Source organism: Neovison vison, chromosome 3, assembly GCF_020171115.1.
Source record: "Neovison vison isolate M4711 chromosome 3, ASM_NN_V1, whole genome shotgun sequence".
NCBI classification, from domain to species: Eukaryota; Metazoa; Chordata; class Mammalia; order Carnivora; family Mustelidae; genus Neogale; species Neogale vison.
The window spans coordinates 95,666,945-95,689,246 of record NC_058093.1 but is presented as its reverse complement, the minus strand read 5'-3'; the positions used below and the strand labels follow the sequence as shown (position 1 = coordinate 95,689,246).

General features: G+C 36.9%; 1 protein-coding gene across 8 annotated transcripts in view; it reads left to right on the top strand.

Annotated features, from left to right (window-relative positions):
- The first annotated feature begins 6,252 nt into the window (after positions 1-6,252).
- R3HDM1 (R3H domain containing 1) overlaps positions 6,253-22,302 on the top strand; it is a 150,218-nt gene continuing 134,168 nt past the window's right edge. For 4 of the 8 annotated variants that reach the window (XM_044242575.1, XM_044242576.1, XM_044242574.1 and 1 more), the window contains exon 1: positions 6,254-6,494. The gene's annotated coding sequence lies outside the window, so the exon portion shown is untranslated. Of the gene's footprint in view, positions 6,495-22,302 lie in introns of all 8 variants that reach the window. The other 4 variants (XM_044242577.1, XM_044242573.1, XM_044242572.1 and 1 more) reach the window with 3 other exon arrangements.

Sequence of the window (22,302 nt, the reverse complement as noted above, 5' to 3'; positions counted from 1 at the left end):
TATTGAAATGCCCATACAGGAGAATGGCTGAATCAATTATAATAAACCCACACAATAGAGTACTGTATTGCTGTAAGAAAGAATGAGGAGGCTCAGTGGGTTAAGCCTCTGCCTTTGGCTCAGGTCATGGTCTCAGGGTCCTGGGATCGAGCCCCATATCGGGCTCTCTGCTCAGAGGGAAGCCTGCTCCCCCACCCCCCTGGCCTACCTCTCTGCCTACTTGTGATCTCTGTCAAGTGAATAAAAAAAAAAACTTAAAAAAAAAAAGAATGAGGAGTATCTCTGAACTGTTGCAGTGCAATTAGGTGAAAAGAATAAAGTTTAAAAGTATCTATGTACTTTGCTACTCTTTGTGTAAAAAGAGAGATGTATATACATGTATCTACTCATCTGCGCAAAAAATACAGGAATGATAAACCAAAAACTAATGAAATTTGTTTCCTCTAGAGAAGGAGTGGGAATGTGGTAGAAAGGTTGGGGTTAGTGGGAATAAGATTCTTGGGATGAGGAGGAAGTGACATGTCTCCAACTATACTTTTCTTTATAACTCTGACTCTTAGAACTCCGAAAATAAATAAAAACCAACCCAGTATATGTGTTTGGGCAGGCAGAGGGGTGGGAGTAGGGATTCCAAAATGGAGTATAAATGCTAGCAAATGAACCTGATCATATTACAAATGAATAACATAAGTACAGTTATTGAGTGGGGAAGAAAAGAACTAAGTAACCTTGGGAAACTTTGATTATGTAAAGGCAAAAAGAACAAATATTGTGTTCTGGGTACTAATTGTGTTCTCCCAGAGGTATTGGTTGGGAGTTCTGAGACTAACCTTTTTGTATACTAAGTTTCAACAACTAAGTGATTATATCATAGATAACAAAAGTATGATTTCTCGCTGTTGGATAAAGCACTTAAAGATAGTGAAAAGAATAGTCTAGAGTAGTCTTTCACTGGAGTTGGACATATCATTAAATCAGGAAGCCAGGATTGAATGCATATACAAATGCAGAAATAAATATAGAGGTATGAATGTATATGTCTATCTCTCTCTCTTGAGAGGGACAAAGAGCACTGAGACCCTAGTCAGAATGAGCATATCAGTGCCCAGATCCTCTGGAAATACTATTTCCAGAAATTGGAAACATGGATCCTTGGAGAAATGTTTTTTTTCTGAGTCTGGGGCCCAGAAAATACAAATGAACCTGGAATATCATGTAGTACCAGAAAGTAATTTTTTTAAATAATGGCATTAGGTTATAATATTATATAATAGTATTAGGTTATAATACGTATTCAAATGTTCATACATATAAAATATGTTGAGCGAGAAGGGATAGTGCTTTCTTACAGTGGTCCAATAACTATATACTTCCAATAAGTACAGAAGAGAAGAAGGAAATCAAAATCATCCTTAGGCAAACAGCATTGTAGTAATTATTGCATGCAGAAGTATCAGTGGATGCTAAAATGAGCAAAATTATGAGGAGAAACAAAATGTTTTCAAAGTTACTGAATGCCTCTCCACAAGATACTTACTAATTACAAAGGGGAAAATAGCAACTGTATAGGAAAAACAGGGCAGACACCACCATAAGTAATCCAAGTAAAAATCACCAGTTATAAGACAATATGGCAACATCATGTATGCCCAGATATAGTGCACTAAGAAGGGTATAATTTCACTTCTGTGGTATTCTTGTCAAAAATGCATTATCTTGGGTGCCTGGGTGGTTCAGTCCTTGGGTGTCTGCCTTTGGCTCCGGTCATGATCCCAGGGCTCTGGGATCGAGCCTCGCAGTGGGCTCCCTGCTCCGCAGGAAGCCTGCTTCTCCTTCTCACACTCCCACTGCTTATGTTCCCTCTCTTGCTGTCTTTCTCTATATATCAAATAAATAAGTGAATAATCTTTAAAAAAAAAAAAAAGTGAACTTCATGGTTCTCAAGATGAAAGGAATCCATCCTATGAAGAACATAATCCCTTCGCATTTATATTATTCACCTTTGCAATTTATCAAATCCACTGAGAGCAAACAAGCCAGCAGATTAAGCCAGATTAATTTGGGGCCACTTGTAAGTAGTGTGCCATAGAAACTTGTTATAGAATCTAATCAGTGGGGCACCTGTGTGGCTCAATCATCTAAGCATCTGACTCATGCTTTCGGCTTAAGTCATTTTGGGTTCCTGGAATGGAGCCCCAAGTTGGGCTCTGCAGGGAGTCTGCTTGGGGAGTTCTTTCTCTCTCTCCCTCTGCCCCTCCCCCACAAATAAATAAGTCTTTGAAAAATCCAATTAGCTAGTTTATGCTACTATCTAGTTCACATTAAGACAGGCAGTTATCATGTCACTTTACTTCTGAGCTTTAGTTTCCAAACTATAAAATAAGGTGGGAAATAGATAAGAGTGTTTCTGAGGTCCATTGCAAATGTATAAAATTCTATTAGTTATTTCAGAAAGCATTGAACTAAAGATGTGTAATCTGTATCAAAGTGCCTTGACCAAGCCAAGACTCAAGATTTTAGTACTTTTATTGTTTATTGACAATTATTGGAAATGAGTGTTTCTATTGAGGGGGCTATTCAGGCTGAAAAAAGACAGGCTACAGGAAATGAATTTCTTCTTTTTATGTTGCTGTGATTTCATTTTCAGTAAAAGTAGCAGAATCTTAAGGAAATGAGGAAATTGCCAGGGTTCAAATGTGTCTCTAGCACAGAATACTACTTGGAGAGATAACTTACTAAGTAACACAAGGAGTGTGTTAGGGGGTGGAGGGAGGTGTAAAAACCCTTTGGCATAGAATAGTGGAAAGAACCCTCCCTTAGCAGGATAATGTCTTCTGCATCTTATTTTTTAATATTTCAAAGTCAAGTATTTTTACTTCAAATTACAGAGTTTTCAAAAAGAAAATATATTTGCTAATAGATTAATGCTTTATGACAGTCACTCTGCCCCCCTTTTAAAACGTTATTAAAAAAATAATAATCCTAATAAAAGTACTCTCACAGTTTAAAAGATATGTCAAATTCCGTGCATTAAAAAAGCTACGGCAAATTAAGACTTTATCTCAAAACAAAAAAAGAAAGGAAAACCGCTAGAAAAGGTTTTACAGAAAAGTTTAAAGATAGTAGTATAATGAGTGTCCAAATACCTTCTGGTTTTACCAGTTCTTAATATTTTGCCATATTCACTTGTTCTGTCTCTTTGGCTAATGTGTTTTTATCATACCCCAAATTTTAATATTGATGAAATTTCATCTCATGTACTAATCATATGATTGACATCCCCCAGTTGTTTGTAAATACCCTTCATAGTTTTTTTAAAAAATCAGAATCCAGTCAAACATAACACTTTATATTTATTGTCATCTCTCTCTAGTCTTTCATAAGTTTGCATATTTTTTCACAATACTGATATATGAAGAGTTTAAGCTGGCTGTCTTGTAGAATGGTCCACAGTATAAATTTGTCAGATTGTTTGCTCATGACTGGGTTCAGATTATGTATTTTCAGAGTAATATTACATAGGTGGTTATTTTTGTCCCCTACTACATTACATCAGGAGGCCTATAATGTTTGTCTGTCCTGTTATGGGTGATGTTAAGTTTGATCACTTGGTTAAGGTAGAGTCTACAGGTTGTAAACATACCTTTTACTCTTTGTAATTAAAAGTTATCATAAACTGAAGAATATCTTGTCTAGTAACTATCTTTCACCCAGTAGGTTGTGTCATATATTTCTGACACTTGCCAGAATCTTACTGCATTACTAATTGCAAAATACTGATTTTCTTCTTATAAGAAAATGTTAACTTTCTAAAAAAAAAAAATAGTTTAGACATAAGATGTCCCTTATGGTAATTATTTGCTCTTTTTATTAACAATGTTGGGAAATACGTGAGAGAACTAGATTCAAATGTTGTTTTTGACTTAAAAAGTCAGGTGAGAGCTAAGGCACTAAAAAGTTAAGAAAGTTTATCGGGAATGTCAGTAATTAGATTTAGACAATTAAATTTCTGTTATTAGTCCCATAGTTGCCCTAGTTCCTATAATTCGGTTGGGAATTAAGTTTTCACCTCATAACTACAGTTAAACACTATGTTAATAGAGGCAGTGTGCTTCAGTTTTTACAGAGGACATTACTGAGCATTCTGAGAAGTACAGTATGAAATTTGAGATTAAGCAAAAAATGAAATTTTTTAATTCATTCTCTTTTACTGAGGATTTATTCTTGAAAGTTTTCTTTTGTTACCTGACCTTGTTGGCATGTTTTAAGCACATTTCCAAGACATTATAAGAAACCTTTCCAAATCTGTTTCACTGTTTATTTGTATGGAACACTTAAAGGGTGCAGACAAAGCGACCTACTAATTAATTCTAATAGCATCCATTAATGGTTATTAATGGTATAGTATCCAAAAGGAATATTGAAGGCTCTGTGTCTTATTGGCTAGGTGTAGATTGTTCCTAAATGAAATGTTCATTATCCATGGAGTTCACTGTTAACATCTAAGTCCTTTCCCTTCAGAATCTACTTGACAGTAGTATAACTACATTTTAAAATTTTTTAGTTACGATTTTTCACTAATTCAAAATTCCTTGAATTTAGAAGGCCTAAAAACGTCCAAAGTTCAAAGAGAACATAGAATCATGTGAAACATTATCATCCCGATATACAAGTGGATTTATCCTGACCCATCTGACTAGTAGGGATACTCTTTTTAATTTTTGCTACAATAACAGTAGGTTCCTTCATCATTATTCATTTTAGTGTATCCATCTCTTTCATAACAAAAGCCTTTATTATGGTTTTTAAGAAAAGCTGCCTTGAATTTATGTTTCTCATATGTAACAGATTCTGAGAAAAAAATCATTTGTACCCTTTGATAAAAGCAGTAACCATATAAGGAAAAGTCAGAAACTTGGATATTTGTTTTGGGATATTCAGGCTTGATTTTTACCTCTGAACACATCTAAATACTGAAAAGTACAGGGCATGGTAAGGATTGTAATCTAGGGAGGTAGGTATTTTGAGGAACTTTAAATTAACGTGAAACCTCTCAGTCAAAAATCACTGATAATAGCTGCTGTTACCACCTTTGTTGTTTGTATAGTTAGAAAGGGTTTTGTGGATTTAAATCTATATTAAGTTACTTATAGGGCTGAAATAGAGCCTATTTTTGAGAGAGGAATAATATTTCCAAGTTAAAAAGTCAGTGTCTTTATTTTGCTGTTTGCTAGTTAATATATTATGCACTGATGATCTGTTAGGCTGTAAGGGTTTATCAATTCTTTAAGACTTAATCTTTTAGTGGCAGAAAAAGCAGTATGTCTGCTTGGTGGGATACATTTTTCTTCCAATAGTACAAGTAATGTATAAGCTTTGTCTGATTAGGATCCATACAAGATTCCTGTGTGCTTTCAGAAAGTATGATCTTTGTTTCGCCGAATGGGAAACAAGCATGTGCATTACCCAGCTATCAGAGAAATCAATGGTTAGAATTTAAAAAACACACTTGTCTGCTTATTTGGTGTTTTACCCAACAGACACAGTTGGTTGTCTGTTTTCTTCATTTTGTGTGTCTGCTCCTAGTTGTTGAATGTTTAATAAGTTGTGTATTTTTTGTTGTTTTTTGTTTTTGTTTTTAACTTGGTTTCGGTTCATTCCTTTTCTTATAAGACGACCACTTGAGCTCATCCAGACAACAAGCATCTGACACAAGGCAGAATTGTCCTCTGATCTCAGTTCTTTTGCTGTCTCCATCTGTTGGTGTGAAGAAGTAATGCTCTTGCCAGAATAAGCGAGCTCATTTTAATTTTAGCAAAAACAAGTTAACAAATAAGGAATTATGCTCTTAATTGCATTTTCTTCCTTTGTGACAATTAAGTCAGTATGAAGATGCAAAATAATCATGGGATGTCAGCTTTCGTAGGCAGATTGTCTTTGTTTTTTTTTTTTTATAGACTTTTTGCTAATAATACTAAAAGTGTCAAAGAGAGTTATTAAAAACCTGATGTATTAACCACGCCTAGATTCTATACATTTTGTTTTAGGGAATTTGAGAAGAAGATAATTATCTTAACTTTTTTCACCAGTGTGAGGTCAGGAATCAGTGTGCAAAAAATTTTAAGAGCGAGAAATCTCAAATATCCTGACAGCCTTTGCACATTCACAGTTTCATGGGCTTTTGCATCATTGCTCCTGAATTGCTAATGAAGAGCTCAATATAGCTTCTGATGCATTTCAGATATTCTTGGTGGTGACTGGCTAGAGTGTTACTGACATCACAACATACAGCTGTTGACTTTCTATTGTCTCTGAGTCCTCGGCAAGTGCTTTAGACTGCTCTAAAGCAGCGCTTTCCCAATGCCTGACTAATCAGCTGTCTGTGTGTGCGGTGAGCTCTGTAGAGGAGCAATGCAGAGCATCAGTTTACAGATACTATGGAAAATACATCTTCATTCACTCTCTATGATGAAGCGAATGCCAGTACAATGAAGGTATGTATGTGACTCTTTGTTTATTTGCTAAATGTGTACAAAAGGTAATCAAATCTGTGAAGTTATTCTTCATGTCACTTAGAGCCATAATTTTGCTAAGGGGCATGTGTGGTAAAATCCTTACCATGTCCAAAATGACAGCATGTTTTAAAAATGGTTTTTGCTTATTTTTGCAAAGGTGGATTTGTTTAGGTTGATAGAATGAGTAGTAGGATTCATTTACTTCTTAGCTGAGGACAAGTTTTTCCTTCCCTACCCCAAATTGTGATAACTCTTTGTGCTGTATTGATTGAACAGTTTACCTGTATGCTCCTTATTATTTGTGTATAGCAGTTGGAGAAATGATTTCTCTTTCAAGTTCTTCATGAATAGATATGCTTATGGCTTGTTGAATCTTAAAAATTTATTTGTGGAATAAATGCAGTGTAGATGAGACTCCTCTTTTGAAAATTAAGAAACTAAGAACCTTAACTTTCAAAGCTAATGTTAATTTTTTATATCCTTCTTGGGGGAAGAGGTAGAATAATTTTTAAAGCGCTTATAACAGGGCACTACCTAGATACATAGCAATGTCATTGCTATGATTAGCATGATCATACCACATTGCAAAAGAGCTAATAAAACTCTGTAATTTTTAAGAACTATCTTATTTCTAGTCATACTGTCTAAAAATTTTGACATTTACCTTCAAATTTTGTAATTCTTCAAAACAGGACTCTTACCATATAGGTAAGATACAGTGACATGACTACAATATGTCTATTAGTGTGTAACTGGCTCGTTTGAAAGGTTTTTGAGAGTTTGCTCCCTTTTCACCTAGAATTAGCCAAAATTTTACCAGCATATGAAATTGCTGTGCTATTTTCAAACCCCCTCCCCATATGAAAGTAATTTTGATCCTGAGAAATAACTCATCTCTTTTAGAGGAAACAGGAAGAAAATCACTAAATTGCCTGTTATCAGTGCTGAATATCATTACTTCTTTCTTTTGTTTCTTTCTCATTCCTAACTGTGTAAGTAATTAGGATCATGAATATATTAATAGCTATTAATAAAATTAGGGTCTTTTATCTGATACATTATTTCAACCTAATGCCAGGAGGATTTCATCATTTCTCTTTTAAGCTTCAGGGTTTCTTTGAAGTTCTATGTTGAGAAATAGAAAAGAAAAAAATTACACAGCAGGTACTCTGAATCTTGTCTACAACTGTTTTCACCCATCTTTTTCACATTCTACATTTTTTTATACCTTTCCTCTTTTTTATTTTTTTTTCCCCCTTAGGTTTCTGGTTGCATCTCTCTCTGCCTTCCCCTGCCCCACCCGTGTGTGTGTGTGTGTGTGTGTGTGTGTGTGTGTGAGAGAGAGAGAGAGAGACTGACTTTCTGAGTGTCTCTTCCTCTCTCTCCCTTCTCTCTCCCTCTTTTCTTCCCCTAGCCCACTGGTCTTTTCCAGTTTGTCTCAGTCTCTGTCCCTTTCTCTCCATCTATCTTGTATCTCAGGGTCTCTCTCCCTGTTTTTCTTTCCTTTTCTGCTCCTCTGACTCTCCCTCTTCCTTATCTCCCTCTCTGTTTTTGCCTCCATGTCCCTGTCTAGCTATCTCTGTAGCTCCCTCTTTTTCTCTGTCTATCCCTTTTCTCCCTTTATGTTTGTTTCTGTCTCTCCCTCTGCCTTTGTCTCTGGTTCTGAGTGTGCCCCTTCCCCCCTCCATCTTTCTGTCTGCCCTCTCCTCTACCCCTTCCTTCTTCCTCGCTTACCATCTTCTTACTCTTACGTGCCTCACCTTCTCCCTGCCTGGCTCTCTGACCCTATTTCTGTCTCTCCCGGTCTTCCTGACTGACCTTCTCTTTCTGTGTCCCTCCCTCCCTCTCTTGGCATTTTGCTCACTTTTCCACCCTACCGTCAAGATCTTTTTCTATCTTTCCTGTCCAAGCTTTACTCACACACATGTACTTTGTAAATTTCATTGTCATACAGTTTTTCCTTTTCATTAGAACCAGATCTGCACTTGACTTTAAATTTTTTTGGTTAATTAATAAGTTACTAGTTGCATTTTAATTTATGTTAATTAAACTCTGCTTTCTAAAAGATATTAATGGGTAAATAATCAAATATATTTTAAATAAACAGATATTTACCCTTTGTCTCAATTTCTGTATTTTTAGAAACTTATGTTTCAGGCCTTACAAGTGGATTGAAAAGATCACATATTGAAATTATCATTAAAATGTTTTGCCTTCCAAAGATACATGTTTACACTGTTAAAGGGAAAGCTTTTTCTCTTAATTTTTGTATTTTTCAAGATTTTTGGAAAGCAGTTTTAAAATTACTTTTCAAGATAATTAAGACAATATCCCATCTCATAATGGTGTTCCAGGTTATGATAAACTTATTTTTTTATACCTGTATGGCTTTTTTTATACCATCCTATATTTTCCAAAACTGTTACTTGGACATATGTTGGGATTTTTTTCTTTCATTTTTAACTTTTTACTTTGAAATAATTATAGATTTATAGGAAACAGCAAAAATCGTACACAGAGTTCCCTTGTGTGTTTTTAAAATTTTCAGGATTTTTTTAAATGTTTTCCTCAAGATTTTGTTTTTAGTGTCTCAGTTTTTAAAAATATTCTGAAGAACAAAAATTCACTTATCATTTACCTGTTTACATAATCACAAACCTAGCAACTGCCATTATACTGTGTTTGCTTAGTTTTGTAAAAGCAGATTGAGACAGCAGTTTGATGAAGGCATAGTATATCTCAAATAGCATCATGGTTTCATGATAACTAGTATAGAACTATCAGGGAAGAAAAATTCACAGTTAACAAACTATATATGTTTAAAAAGCAAAGAAAGCTGTGAATCTTTTCAGAACAGAGTTAAATGTCATTTTCATATGTATCCCTCCTCTAAAATTTATGTAGTACTTGCCATTGCTACCTTCTTTTGATTCCTGCCCTGCTTCTTATAGTTTGCTTCTATGCTGTTAAATCAGACTCCTGGTCCTGTGGGGTGGGAGTGAAATAGGACAGAAAAGTCATTGTCTTTGTAAACCCTCTCATCACACCTCTCTGGCTGACCAACGCTTATTCTAATTGATATAGGTTATCTTTAATAAAGTTAATACAGTGATTTTTATTTTTTTAGACTGAGATCCTCTAAGCCATAGAGTTGTACAGATGTGCTTTGGTGACCAGAGGGAAGCCTGAAGCCCAGTTAATGTCTCTTGATCCAGCCCCACCTTCTCGTTTGACCAGAGCAAGGTTTGGGGGAGCGGAAGGGCAAATGAAGGGAGGGGAAATGTGTGTATGCAATTATATATATATATAAATTCATATTCTATATTTTAGAATATATGTACTTATTTATAGATAGAATATTTTAGAATATGTATTTACATAGAATATATATTCTATATTTTATGTATAACACGCATATAAAAATATTACATGTAAAATATAAGAATTGCTAGCTAGGATTCATGTATATGCTTCTGGAGAGCTAAGAAACCCTGAGAAGCACATGCAAAAATGTCTCTGAACATACACGAGTATGAGTGCTACATTTCTACAGAGAGGGTTGTTGGATTTAATAGGACTCTCAAGAGGATCCTTTCATGGTCTAAAAATAATTAAGAATTACTGCTTTATGGTGTCTATAAATCACTACTCAATCTGTGTGGATTTAACATTTTCTCTTTATCTTCAAATGCTTAGAAGGGTGTAATGATTTCCTCCAGCAGCAGGCACTTCCACAAAAATCATTTGTAGTTTTTTTTCAAGTAGTTTGAACATATGCAATGACTTATTACCATATACATCTGATGTCAGACTACAATACGGGATCACCAGAGAGATACAGCAGAATGTTTTCTTTCATCAGTACTTTCAAAGTGCTTCTTAAACCACAACTTTTTTAATATATCTAAAATAAATGCCAAAATAATTGAAGACTGCATGCCTCCATTGAGCTCCAATGAGACAGTTGTAAAGAGAGCAAGAAATTTATTATATATTAATAACTACTAAAACAATTTGATGTGGTGGACATGGCTAGGCAATAATGAACGAAAGTCCTTAAAAAATTAGATCTGAAATGTATTAGACTCTGAATTTATTCATTGTGTGCAAAGCCATAGGCAGTTGAACCAATTAAATTGGACAGAACCTTGGGTATTTTAAAGAGAAATTTTATCTGCTCATTGTGCAAGTTAGGTGTATAGTATGAATGCTAGAGACCATGAAGGTCTCAGCAGTGTTCACTCATGCCTAGTAGCAGCATCCTCAAACTATAAAAATATTTGCACTTTGTTGTACACAGCCTTTTGTAGAGTCTAAAGGTAGATGAGGGCAACTGAAAGACAACACCTGTTCTACCTCAAGCTGTTTTTAAGCTATTTTTACTGACCATGAAATGTTCTTTGACCAAAAGAAGAAATAAAACATTTTTGAGCTCTTTTTTTTCCCTCCGAACATAATCCCTAGGTGCTTTCTTGAAAGAGGGATGTGATCCTTTGTTAGAAAGAATGTAGTTGGCAGTTGAAGAAGTGAAGGGTGACATATTAGTAGTTATAAAACAGAATTCTGCCAAGTGTAACCTAAATTAAAATCCTATAAAGGAAACAGATTTTGTGTAAGAAAGAAATGGGTTGTTAGGTCTACTGATTCAAATGCTAGAGAGAATATGAAGTTTCACATGTTGATGAAATATATTAAGCCATCAAAGAAACTTTGGGTGGATTAGATACATGTTCCAGAAGCCCAGCATGAGTTTTACTAAGACTCTTTGATGACAGAGCTTAATACTTCTAAGGCCTTCAAAGAATTTTCATTGTGATCTTTTGATAAAAGTGAAATGCTAGTCATGGCTAAAAAGTACATGGAGGTAAATTCATTTAGTTATATTAGTTCTACAGAGAAAAAAAATACCAAGTGAAATAGAATTTTGAATGAATAGAGGGAACATCATATCACAGTCTAGCTAAAATACCACAAAGACTATAAAGGTTTCTTATGGGATAGCCTAGCACTTGGCACAGTCTGTGGAGAGTCTATACCTTCTCATTGATGGCATTACAAATGGTTGAGTAAAGAAACTGGGATTATGTTCATGATGATGCTCACTTTTATTCATGAGCTATATACTACAGATACGCTGTGAAACCATCACAAAAAAATTTAGTAAGGAATGTAATGTGTGAGACTAGACAATGCAAAAGATTGATAATTGCAATGACTTCTTATACCAGCTAACCCAGAGTTGCACTTAACTTCACCTACAAATCTCCGCTTCAGACACAAGCCATCCTCATTTCTGACCGGTTCGCTGTGAAGTTTCCTGTTACCCTCTCAGAACTGATAATTTACTAGAACAACTTAAAGAACTCAGGAAGGTGCTGTACTTAAAATTGTAGTTCTATTATAAAGGATGGAATCAGCACCAAAGGAAAGACACAAAGGGCCAGATTAGGAGGATCCCAAATGCAGAGTTTCCCTTGTCCTCTTTCTGTGGAGTTAGGATGCATTATCTTCGCATTCAGTGGTATGTGCTGATATGTAGAATATTGCAGTCCAGGGACTCTCGCCCAGGCTTCAGGATTCATAGTTTTTATTGGAGCTCTGTTAAATGAAAGATGAACCATTGGCCATGTAGTTGAACTCAAAACTCCCACCCCACCCTTGTCTTCTAAGCAGTCATGCAGATATCGCATGGCTCAAAACCCCAACTTGCTAATTACCTAGTTAGTCTTCCCGGTGTGACTGTCCCCATCCTAGATCATTCATTAGCATAAACCCACTTTGGGGCCTACCATGAGCAGCTCATTAGGGTGAACTATCAAGACACACCATCAGTAACAGATACTCCCATAGCAAGGATTTAGAAGCTACCTCCCAGGAACCAAGGACAAAGGCCAGCCAAATTCTCCATTATACAATATTTTACTCTCTAGCAATATTGCTTGATGTTCTGTACTAGGTAAATAACTTACTTAGGTGGTTTTCTCATTATTTAGAAGAAAAAACTTGAGGTCAAGTCTGAATACATTGATATTTCTCCCTCCAGCCAGTTCCCTCTAACCAGTTCCATTGCTTAGAAGCATCTCTGAGTAGATAATATACTATTTAAAGAATGAACTATAATCATTTAAACTCAATATGAAATAAAAATCTATGTTCTCTCTCCTTACATGCCCATTATCTTAAGTTCTTCTCTCATCCTCATTATCTGTGCTCAGTTTCCAGGAGTCTATACCTTTAAATATTCGTGGTTAATTTCCCAAAGCATGATCAGATGGTAAGACCAGTCTTTCTTTCTCTTTGTAGTCTTTAAAAGAGTTTTTGTTAGGTGTCAAAAGAGCTTATTAGAACTTGATCTATTGCAATCCTACATTTAACACAAAAGTAGGGAGCTCCCAGTCTAATTCAGGACTGTGATGGGTTTAGAATTAAGGCAAAAGACATTTTATCCTCACTAGCACTGTATTAAGAGGTAGTTAATAAACACTTCAAGAATGGAGTGACATTGATGGCCCTCATTTTATTGCATTGTCTCTTGCCTTCATCTCCCAATATCTCAGTGCCTTTAGAATCTTGCCAGGTTACCCTGGGATTCTCCAAGTTACCTCCTGGGAACTCCTGAACAGCTCTTGTATACTATTCTGATTTTGTCTTTCTCTGCCACACTACCAGTTTTGATAGTACTTGTCATAAATTTGCTCATGTCCCTGCCCAAGGTTGCATCTCCTAGAGCATCCAGCATTAGTTTTCAGGGTACCATAGCCCCTAGAGTCTTCTGTTCTGGGCTCCATCACCTGAGTATCATAAAGGTTTTGGGGGGCACCTGGGTGGCTCAGTGGGTTAAGCCTCTACCTTTGGCTCAAGTCATGATCTCAGGGTTCTAGGATTGAGCCCCACATCAGGCCCCCTCTGCTCAGCGGGAAGCCTGCTTCCCCCTCTCTCTCTGCCTGCCTCTCTGCCTACTTGTGATCTCTCTCTTTCTGTATCTAATAAAATCTTTTTAAAAAATAAGCTTTTTATCTCCTATTTCTCTGCTCCTTTGGTTCACAAATGAAAACATTCCCTTTAGCTTCTGCTTTGGCTCAAACTAGGACCACTGCTACCTAAAGATACATGTAGAATTCTTTTAGTACTCTAGCTCTCCTAATTTCTAACTTTTTACCTTTTGACTTGGTTTTGTTTTGATTTGATTTCTTTTTAAGATTTTATTTATTTTTTAGAGAGAGAGGGAGCATGCATGGGCTTGGGGAGGGGCAGAGGAAGACAGAGAAAAAAGCAGGGTCCCCCCTCTAAGCCATACAACCCTTATTAGATCATGACCTGAGCCAAAATTAAGAGTCAGACACTTCTCCAACTAAGCCACCCAAGCACCCCTGGCATTATTAGGTTTCTTAAGCACTGTACTACACAGTGATAAAAAGTCAGATATGGAATGGTTGTGAAAGGCATTTGACCTATTCTATAGCCGAACTGCACCTGAACTATCTCATTTAAATCACTCCCATTACACTGACCTCAGTTACAGAATTATAGAACCCTAATTCTTATAGTCTACAGACTTCTGAAGAACTGTGCCTAAATGGTCCTGGATGTAAGTGTCAGCTGTAATGAACGTCTCCTTAGAGACTCATTCCAAGATTTATCTGCACCCCCGGTTCTCCCCAACCCCTACAGCCATCTCAACTTCCTGACTTCCATCAAGTAGTGTTCTGGGTAAAATAGAAAAGGTATTTATTCGATATGAATTCCCTCAGTTTCCTGCCATATTCCGTTCAGTTTCTCAAGACAATGAATACTTTTATTTATTTATTTACTTATTTATTTACTTGACAGATGGAGATCATAAGTAGGCAGAGAAGCAGGTGAAGAGAGAGAAGGAAGCAGGCTCCCTGCCAGGCAGAGAGCCCAATGCAGGGCTCGATCCCAGGACCCTGGGATCATGACCTGAGCCAAAGGCAGAGGCTTTAACCCACTGAGCCACCCAGGCACCCCGACAATGAATACTTTTAAGGTCTATGTCTTCTATTTGTGCTTCTGACCCCACTTTTTTTTTTTTCTTTCTTTCCACTTCAGATTTTCTTTCTCATTCTTACTCTTTTTTCCTCTTAAACCTCTCACCTCTATCTCTCTCCTTTCTTTTCTGGCTTCTCTTTGGCCTACACACTTTCCATGCTGACAGTCTTGCATTAGCTTTGCATCTTGTGCCAACTTCGTTGACAAATCTGGTAGACTTTTTGTTCCTCCACCTCCCTACTTATCTCTTTAAGGGTTTGTTGTGCCCTGGGGATTCTATGCTAAGCCTACTTCTTGTCTGTCTTGGTGACTCCTTCTCAGTTTCTTCTATGTTGATAATTCAGGGCTTCCATCTATACAATTATTCTACCCAAATAAGTAACACCAGCCCTGCCTTTTCTCCTTAGCTCCAGGTCATTCGATATCCTGTTAGATCTCTCTACCTGAATGTCCCGAAGTTACCTTAAACTTACTTTGTTCATTACTGAAATCATTGTTCTGCACTAAATCTTTTTTTTCTCCCCTCAGATATTTCCTATGTCGTAGGTAGCAAGCACCACCTACACCTTCATTGTGTTGTGTCATAACTATTTCAGTTATCACAACCCTAACCTTTTCCCTGACCGCTCCTATAACTAGTTGGCTTCCCCCAAGTAGTTACTTTCTGTCATATCTCTTCATTTCTAGAAGCAGTATATATAGGGAGTGGCTAATAGTATGGGCCCTAGAACCAGAGTATCTGAATTCAGATTCTAACTCTACCACTCAGTCGTCTTAACAACCTTGGGCAAGCTGATTAGTCTTTCTCTGCCTCACTTTCCTCATTTGTAGAATTGGGATAATAAGAGTACCAACCTGATAGGGTTATTATGAGGATTAAATTAATTAATTCAGGGAAAGCTTTGAGAATAGTGCTTTGTGAATAATAATAGGTATATCAGAGTTTCCTGTTAATATTACTGATTTCAAAGTACATATCACTGTCTGTAATTGTCTTGTTGGTTTTTTCCCTGCTGTGGAATGCAAGCGTCCTAAGTAAAGGGGTCCTGTCTGCCTGGTTCACTGCTATATCCTTAGTAGTTAGAGCAGTGCTATTAGCACATAGTAACCAAAAGATTAGAATGAATGAATGAAATCTCTTTTTTCCCTTTCAGCTCAGTCCTTTGCTGTGCTCTAGTCACTTTACACCACAGTTTTGTTTTTTTTTTTTTTTTAAAGATTTTATGTATTGATTTGACAGAGAGAAATCACAAGTAGATGGAGAGGCAGGCAGAGAGAGAGAGAGGGAAGCAGGCTCCCTGCTGAGCAGAGAGCCCGATGCGGGACTCGATCCCAGGACCTGAGATCATGACCTGAGCCGAAGGCAGCGGCTTAACCCACTGAGCCACCCAGGCGCCCTACACCACAGTTTTTAAAACAGTTTACCTGTTAGAACAGAGTCCATCTACAATTGTAACAATTCTCCATGGCTTTTCTTAAAATTCCCGTTATTCAGGCTCTCTATCCCTCATGAGATCAAGAGTAAACTTCTAATCTTAACTTCAAATATATCCACCCTTTGATGCCATTTTCCTGTTGTTTGTTTTTAGAACATGTTTTAATGAAAAATGTCAGTACCAAAAAAAGGAGCATTCTAGCAAACATTTAGTACTTACTACTCAGAATTAGCAATGCTGACCTTTTGTTTTATTTGCTACAGGTCTTTTTTTTTTTTTTTTTAAGAAATAGAATAATAATAAAGACATTGATTAAAGTCCCTTTTCTGTCTCATCTGAAACCTTTTCCTTTCCCTTCCCAGAGAGAATTGTGTGAAATAGATTTGTACCTTTACCGTCAATGCTTGTGTGGTTTTTAAATATTTGTGTAAGTTGCTTTGTATTGTAGTCATAGTTCTGCTTTTCCATTAAACATTCTAACATTCTTTTGGAGACTTGTACTGATACAGCTTTAGGTCATTCATTTTAATTGTTTATCATACTGTGCAGTAGGAGTTTACTACTGTTCTCATACTTAAAAAAAAAAAAAATTAGTGCCGGTGTTGGTAAACATTTGGTCTTTCCCATTCTTTGCTTTTAAATAAAACAATTCAGCGGATATTTTTGTACGTGTTTCCTCATGCACGTATATGTGTCTATTTAGTGTGTAGGTGGAGATGTAGAAGTGCTGGGCTGTAGCATAAGAGGAATTTAAATCTCTTTCGAGATCACAGATTATTTACTAAAGTGAACTCATAGCGGCTGAGAGTTCCCATTCCCTATGCCATCACCACTTCTGGGTATCATCAGATTTGTTTGTTTGTTTTCTTCAACCCCAGCATATGTACTCTCTTTCCTTTAAATGGGCTTCTTTTTCCTATCTTCCCCATTTCTCCATTGAGAAAGCAACATGTTCTTGTAAGATCTTACCTCTGTGTATCATTTCTTCTCTAAATGTAATTTGTTTCATATTCTTGTGGAACTCAACTAATAAGTTATTTGTGCCTATTCTTCAACTTACCAAGTTTTTTACCCTCTCTATATATCATATTTAAATTATTTTATGTATTTGTTGATAGATGTCATTGCTAACCATCTCTCTCGAGTTTCACCAACTCGCATTAGGTCAAGGTAATTCTTTCTCTTTTACTCTTGTAAAACATAGCTAATACTGCAGCTTCTTGCTTTCTGTGGTTCCTTGTTAGATTTCTGGTTGATAGTAACTGTTTATAAATCACATAGACATTTAGCATTTTGAAATACTGATGCCTATGTTCTTCTTCAAGTAACTGACGCTGAGAATGTGAATTTTCATTCTTTCTAAATACAGGATAAACCATTTTCCTTGTCTTTCTCACCAAAGGCCCATGACCAATAGGTTGTGTTGATTGCTAACCCTTAAGAGAAGAATCTGGTGTGGGTTAGTCTTCTGCAACTTGGTTTATGTTATAAATGCCAGTACCTGATTACATGTTTTGCTGTGAGGGAAGAAGTAAGCACTGTGTTCATCTAATGAAATTACATTGAATAACCAGGTAGTCATAAGGGGGAAAAAATGCAGTGTGCTTTGCCAAATTCTGTTTCAGATAACTTCAGTAATATAATTCTTTTTTTCTCAATATCCATGTGCAGAGTACTTAGTTTTTACCTGTAGGAGCCAGAGTTTTTCCTCATAACAAAATTGAGTTTTTGATGTTTTGTTAACCTAGAGTAAATTGATTTTCTTCTTGTGGAAGTAGACTATTTATTTTTGTAAATGCCTAACTGTAGAACCAAACATTAGACCCCAGGCATAATAAAGTGATCCTTTGAATTAGCAGTATTGTGTTTTTGTTACTGAAAATACTGTCTGAAATTTTCACGAAAGAAACTACACATTCATGTATTGCATATACTAGTCTGTCTTTTCAAATATTGATCCCAATTCTGTCTTGCTTTGTTTCTTTGAGGAAGGTACTTAAGTATTCATAGTCATCATTTGTAAACTACGAGGTTTCACAATGCTCCTTAGCCACTAACTGAATCCTTACTACCAACCAGGTTTACTTTGTTTGATACTGATGATTACAAGAGATAGGGAGGTTAAGAGAAACTCGATGGTATGCAGCAGTTCTGATATTTCAGTAGTGATTAGCTTTATTGACAACTAATAAGTTAACAGTGCTGTCTTCCTGTGCAGCAGAGAACAATACATAGCTCCTATCCCTGTGAAAAGGTGAAGTTTGCTTTTTGTAATGAATATGATGCTAACGGAGTTAGTACATGTTAAAAAAAACTCTTTAGGGGCACCTGGGTGGCTCAGTTGATTAAGCGTCTGCCTTCGGCTCAGGTCATCATCACAGGGTCCTGGGATTCAGCCCCACGCTGGGCTCTCTGCTCAGCAGGGAGCCGGCTTCTTTCTCTCTCCCTCTCTGCCTGCCACTCCCTCTGCTTGTGTGAGCACACTCTCTCCTCTCTCTCTCTCTCTCTGTCAAATGAATCATTTTAAAACGAAGAAAGAAGTCTTGAAATAAAGGTGTTCTCTAAATACATATTGCCCCTCCTCTTTGTATGTAGGAATGATAGAGCATTATGGGTGAGAGCCTGGAGTGGGACACCTGTGTGCCCTGTTTCATGTCCTTGTCCCCACACTGAGTAGCTGTGTGACCTTGGACAAAATCACTTAATTTCTCTGTGCCTTAATTTCCTAATCTGTAAAACAGGGGTGATAACAGGACCTACTTAGAATTGTTGTAAGTTCTAAATTTATTAATTATGAAAGGTAGTACAATACCTGGCATGTGGTAAGCTATACACCAGTTAGTAATTTTTGGTGGTAATTATTTGTGTTTCTTTTGTAGATTGCCTATTCCCCATTTCTCTCTTTTTTCCTCTTGACTTATAAAAGCTTTTTTACTTTAGATACTTTGACCCTTTCAGTTGGAAATAGATTTTATTTTATCATTTGCCTTTTAATCTCTGTTTTTCCACACAGAAATATTAAAAATTTATTGTAAGCTTTATTAATATTTCTTTGGTAGCTTCTAGATTTTTATGTCATGCTTGGTAAGGGCTCTCCCTCCAAGTAATTATAAAGATATTTTTTATAGGGGCACCTGAGTGGCTCAGTGGGTTAAAGCCTCTGCCTTTGGCTTACGTCATGGTCCCAGGGTCCTGGAATCGAATCCTGAATCAGACTCTCTGCTCAGCGGGGAGCCTGCTTCCCCCTCTCTCTCTCTGCCTGCCTGTCTGCCTGCTTGTGATCTCTCTCTCTGTCAAATAAATAAATTTAAAAATCTAAAAAAATATATATTTTTTATATTTCCTTGTACTTTTAGAGTTTTTTCTTTTAGGTTATGATCTTTAATTTTACCTTTGATTCCCTTTTGCTTGTAGTGCCAGGTGGGTGCCAACCTTTTTGTGCATGTGGTTCTGAAGATTTTATTATATATACAGGCATTTATCTTTTGTTGGCTACCTGGTGGCACAGAAATTATATATAATCAGATCTCTGACTTGTTCCTAGTAACATGTTAGCAGTTGCAAGAATGTTTATTCAAAGTTGAATGTGAATTTTGAGCACATATATCCATCTCTTTTATGTTGAAATAGAATAGATTGAGACAGTTTTTTTAAAGATTTCATTTGTTTATTTGAGAGAGGGGCAGAGGGAGAGGGAGAAGCAAACTCCCCACTAAGCAGGGAGCCTGGCATGGGGCTTAATCCCAGGACCCTGAGATGATGACCTGAGCCAAAAGCAGACGCTTATCTGACTGAGCCACCCAGGTGCCCTGAGACAATTTTTAAATATCACCAACTCACATGTATGCACTTAATAAATATCAACATTTTGCTGACTTTCTCTAAGTTGCCTTTCTGCTGTAGTAACTTACCAAATTTATATACGTTTTTAAATCACTTTCACTTACTGTATAACAATTTGTGACATTAGGGTGGTGCATGTAATTGACTCCTAATTGTTATGGCAGCAACACCATATGCCATCCCTATTTTGTAGCTTCCCATACTTGACCCCCACATGCCCATACAGCCTTAAGTAACTCCAGATGTATAGGCATTATGCCAAGATAAAGTTTTTGTTTTAGTGAGTACCCAAAAAGCTAAATAATCTCCTTTATTCGAAGATGTGGAGAGGAAAACATTTTTATTTAAAATATTCAGGGGCGCCTGGTAGGCCTCATTAAACATCTGCCTCCAGCTCAGGTCGTGATCCCAGGGTCCTGGGGTCAAACCCTGCATCAGGCTCCCTACTTGGTAGGGAGCCTGCTTCTCCCTCTGCCACTCTTCCTACTATGTTCCCTCTATTACTGTGTCTCTGTCCAAAAAGGGGGGGGGGATCTTTATAAATAAATAAATAAAGTGAGCAGGGATCCAGTCTTGGGCCATCTCAGTGCCTCAGTTGGTTAAGCATTAGACTCTTGGTTTCAGCTCAGGTTGTGATCTCATGGCTCAAAGGATCAAGCCCTGCGTGGGGCACCTTGCTCAGCACAGAGTCTGCTTGAAGATTCTCTCCCCTTGCCTCTACCCCCACTCACTCTCTCTCCTTCTCAAATGAATAAATAAATCTTTTTAAAAAACTGTCTTCCCAATAAGTTTATGAGTGAAATATTCCTTTTCCTCCTTCATTATGGCTCATAAGTGATTTCCTAAGTCATAACTGGTAGAGCTGTGTTTTAAACTTTGATAAAATGGCAATGCACTTGATCCTTATCTCTTTCCCAGGAAATAATAACTGGTCATTTTGGTTCAGAAACATTTATTTCTTTAGTTTGTCAAGTGGTGTGGAATATTGACAAGTATTGGTTATCACATTGGTTGTGTGACTTTGGGCAGGTCATTGGACTTCTGAGTGCTGATAGCTTGCATGGTAAATTGTAAGATTCAACTAGGTGGTTCCAAAGGTTCAGTGGGGGTTCCTCAAAACTGAGTGTTTGCCTCTTTACATTGTGCCTCATCTTCATTACCCCTTGCAGCTATCGCCTTTTTTAGCTCTTTATTATTATTTATTTAAAGATTTACTTTAGAGAGAGAGTGTGTGCAGGGGAAGGGGCAGAGAGAGAGGGAGAGAGAATCTCAAGCAGGCTCCATTCAGCATGGAGCCTGACACAGGGCTCCATCTCACAAGCTGGAGATCATGGCCCCAGCCAAAACTAAGGGTCAGACACTTAACTGACTGAGCCATATAGGCACCCCCTTTTATTTTCTTATATAGATTATAGCCTTGCTTCACAATTTCAAAGGATTTATGATTGAATCACAGGTCACTTTACTAAAAACAAACAAAACCACAATAATTTGGGTGCTTAGTGGGTGCTGCCATCTTGTGTCTACCATTTTACGAGAGAAAAAGTTAAAAATTAGAAAAATTATATTGAATTATTTTTTGGTTTTGGTTTTGGTTTTGGTTTTGTTTTTTTTTTGTTTTTGTAAAAATTTAAAAAAAAGAACAGTTATTTGATTTAGTGGCCTAGCAACCTCGGTAAAACAGAGAAGACAATGTCAGAAAACAACTTGGGCATTCCTTGATTCCTCCTTTCTGTTATCTCTTAGTGAAATTGAGACATGAAATCTGATGTGAATTTATATCAGGGTTCTAAATTAATTATATTTTAAAATAGTTTTTGAAGAGCTAGTGTAAGATGTGAATGGCTCTGTGATGCGTGGTTGGCAATATTATTATCTCTTTGTGCTTACACCATACTATTTTCAATTGTTTCACCTTTAAACTGTACTGTTCTGTTTATTGACAAGAGCACTGTCAAAGGAAAATGGGAAAGCTATGTAGGATTTTTAGAGCTGTTTATTTGCTGTAATAAATTTCTTTGCACCAGAGAAACATAAAATGAAAGTGACTTTAAAAACAGATGACACTGGGGGCACCTGGGTGGTTCAGTGGGTTAAAGCCTCTGCCTTCGGCTCAGTTGTGATCCCGGGATCCTAGGATCGAGCCCCACATCAGGCTCTCTGCTCAAGGGGGAGCCTGCTTCCTCCTCTCTCTCTCTCTCTCTGCCTGCCTCTCTGCCTACTTATGATCTGTCTGTCATATAAATAAATAATAATCTTTAAAAAAAAAAAAAAGATGACACTGAAAGAATTTTAGCACTTCAGATGTCTTTTAAAAATAGCGATTCTACCCTTTATAGACATTTGCTTTTTAACAGACCAATGTGGGTTTCTTTGAAAATGTTAAATGAGGGCGCCTGGGTGGCTCAGTGGGTTAAGCCGCTGCCTTCGGCTCAGGTCATGATCTCAGGGTCCTGGGATCGAGTCCCGCATCGGGCTCTCTGCTCAGCAGGGAGCCT